The sequence below is a fragment of the Megascapheus bottae genome, chromosome 13 (assembly GCF_031878675.1).
Source record: "Megascapheus bottae isolate mThoBot1 chromosome 13, mThoBot2.hap1, whole genome shotgun sequence".
Lineage (NCBI taxonomy): Eukaryota > Metazoa > Chordata > Mammalia > Rodentia > Geomyidae > Megascapheus > Megascapheus bottae.
In genome coordinates this window covers 28037962-28040944 of record NC_143521.1, presented here as the reverse complement: position 1 = coordinate 28040944, position 2983 = coordinate 28037962, and the positions used below count along the sequence as shown (strand labels likewise).

Genomic DNA, 2983 nt, shown 5'->3' with positions numbered 1-2983 from the left:
TGCAGTATATATAGTATATATATGATATACAATTTTAATTTATCCATTATACAGAATGCTATTGTACCATTTGTGTGGAAACGGAAAGGCTTGGTAACAAATTATTAAGGAAGTAAGCCAAACCCAGAGAGAGAAAGATTGCATGTTTTTCCTTGTATGTAGAAGCTAGAATTAGCCAATAAGTGTGGGTGGTGGGCAACTAGTCACAAATGTATTAACTGATATGTGGAAGATTTGAAAGAGGATTCGAACTGCGTAATTCCTTAGAAAGGCAAAGTCAAAATCCAACAAAATAAGCATCAGGAAATGGGTACTTGGGAGAGGTGGAGTGAGGCTAAGGGGAAAGGGTAACACCTTAGGGTAACTAAAGTGGAAGCTAAAAAGGGGAAAAATAGGAAGAATTCGGTCAAGTATTCAGTGTATGTACAACATACAATATATCAGGTAGGCCGAGTCAGGTTTGTATCTTCTCTCTGTTTTGTCTTGAAGACTGAACAATGCCAAAGAAGGCCAAGCTTGCAGGAAGGGAAGAGGAAGCTGTTCCCTGTAAGCAGGCAAAGATGGAGGCAGGTAGTTCGCCTTCCACCTTCAACTTTGCTAATCCCAGCAGTCTCTTTGAAAGTTTGATCTCATCTATCAAGACAGAGACATTTTTCAAGGAATTCTGGGAGCAGAAGCCCCTTCTTATTCAGAGAGATGACCCTATACTGGCTGCATATTACCAGTCCCTGTTCAGGCTAACAGATCTGAAGAGTCTGCAACCAGGGTATATACTAGGGAAGAGATGTGAATGTCTGCCGGTGCATCAATGGAAAGAAAAAGGTTTTAAATAAGGATGGCAAAGCACACTTTCTTCAACTGAGAAAAGATCTTGATCAGAAAAGGGTAACAATTCAGTTCCATCAACCACAGAGATTTAAGGATGAGCTTTGGAGGATCCAGGAGAAGCTGGAATGTTACTTTGGTTCATTAGTCGTCTCGAATGTGTTTATTACCCCTGCTGGCGCTCAGGGCCTACCTCCCTACTACGATGATGTTGAGGTTTTCATCCTGCAGCTGGAGGGAGAGAAGCACTGGCGCCTCTATCCACCCACAGTGGTCTTGGCACAAGAGTACAGTGTGGAGGCTGAGACACGGATTGGGAAACCGACCCACGAGTTCACATTGAAGCCCGGTGATTTGTTGTACTTTCCCAGAGGGACCATCCACCAGGCGGATACTTCTCCAGGTCTGGCCCACTCTACTCATGTGACCATCAGCACCTACCAGAACAATTCATGGGGAGATTTCCTTTTGGACACCATTTCGGGGCTTGTGTTTGATACTTTAAAGGAAGATGTGTAGTTACGGACTGGAATTCCCAGACGGCTGCTCATGCAAGTGGAACCTACAACTGTGGCAACCAGAAGATTAAGTGGCTTCTTAAAGGTTCTTGCAGATCGGCTGGAGGGCACACAAGAACTGCTATCATCAGACATGAAGAAGGATTTTGTTATGCACAGACTGCCCCCTTACCATGTGGAAGGAATAGAGCTGTTGACGCCAGGTGGAAAGTTACCAAGGTTGGATAGTACAGTGAGACTACAGTTCAGAGATCACATTGTCCTCACAGTAGGACCAGATCAGGATCCATCTGATGAAGCTCAAGAAAAAATGGTGTATCTCTATCATTCTCTAAAGAATAGGAGAGAGACACATACGATGGGAAATGAGGAAACAGAGATTCATGGACTTCCCTTTCCTTTATCACGTGTGGATGCACTGAAGCAGATTTGGAGCAGTGAAGCTATTTCTGTCAAAGACCTGCAACTCAGCACAGATGAGGACAAGGAGAGTCTGGTGTTGTCCCTCTGGACAGAATGCTTACTGCAAGTTGTGTAATGCCAGTACAGAAGCAAATTGGATTCTGCCATATTCTGTGTGTACAGGAGATGTAATGCTTATTGCTGTGTGTTAATACTTGGTGTGGGAGTACACCTGGCAGCACAAGAGGGAAAGGCACCTATTCTTGCCTAGATGTCTACTGTACTAATAGGCACACGAGAGAGAAAGCTGTAAATTACTAAGTTACCTAAGATGTGACAAAGCCATACTTCTGATGAGTTTATTTAATCCAGTGTGGTAGAAAAGGCACAATTCCCAATAAATGTATTGTGTATAATAAATGTCATTAACTTGGAAAAAACAACAAAAAAACAATATACCAGGTAACAAAGTATACATTTATTTGTTTATGTGAAATAGGGAAGGGAAGGAGAAAAGCAAAATGATTGGGAGGGGGTTGGAGGAGGGGAAGGGGGAGAAAAACATGAGAAGGGGTATCAATGTTGAAGAAATAATATACCCACTACCTGATGAATATAATTGTAACCCCTCTACGCATTATCCCAACAATAAAATATAATTTTAAAAATTTCCTTGAAAAAAGAATTCAGTGTATGTACCACAAAATTTTTAAAAGCAACTTTATGCATTAGGCACAAAGAGTAACATATTTTGTTTTATTTTATCAACTTATCTTTCATAAATGAGTTGGTTAAGGGATAAAGCAAAATATTTAAGTATCTGTTCTTATAACAATGATTTGTCAAAATGAGAATGGATTAAAGAAATGCATCTGCTACTAACTTCTTCCTTTGACTACTGATATGAAGAAAGCAACTTTATGTGTATACCGATTTGCAGCTTTTATCACTTAAACACATTTAGCCAAACATTCTATGTTTATTTTAGCGGTTTAAAAGCTAATTCTTGCCAGGTGCTCTTATCTCATGCCTGTAATCCTGGTTACTTAGGAAGCTGAGATCTGAGGGTCACAATTCAAAGCCATTCTGGGCAGGAAAATTTGTGAGACTCATCTTTAACTCCCAGAACAATCAAGATGAGCTGTTACTCAAGTGGTGGAGTGCTAGTTTGGGGAAAAAAGCTCAGGGACAACACTCAGGCCTTGAGTTCAAGTTTCAGGATGGTACTAAAAGAAATT

The 2983-nt window shown here is 40.9% G+C and overlaps 1 pseudogene; it reads left to right on the top strand.

The window, feature by feature from the left end:
* Positions 1 to 497: 497 nt before the first annotated feature.
* LOC150055717 (ribosomal oxygenase 2 pseudogene) lies at positions 498 to 2133 on the top strand (annotated as a pseudogene).
* Positions 2134 to 2983: the final 850 nt, after the last annotated feature.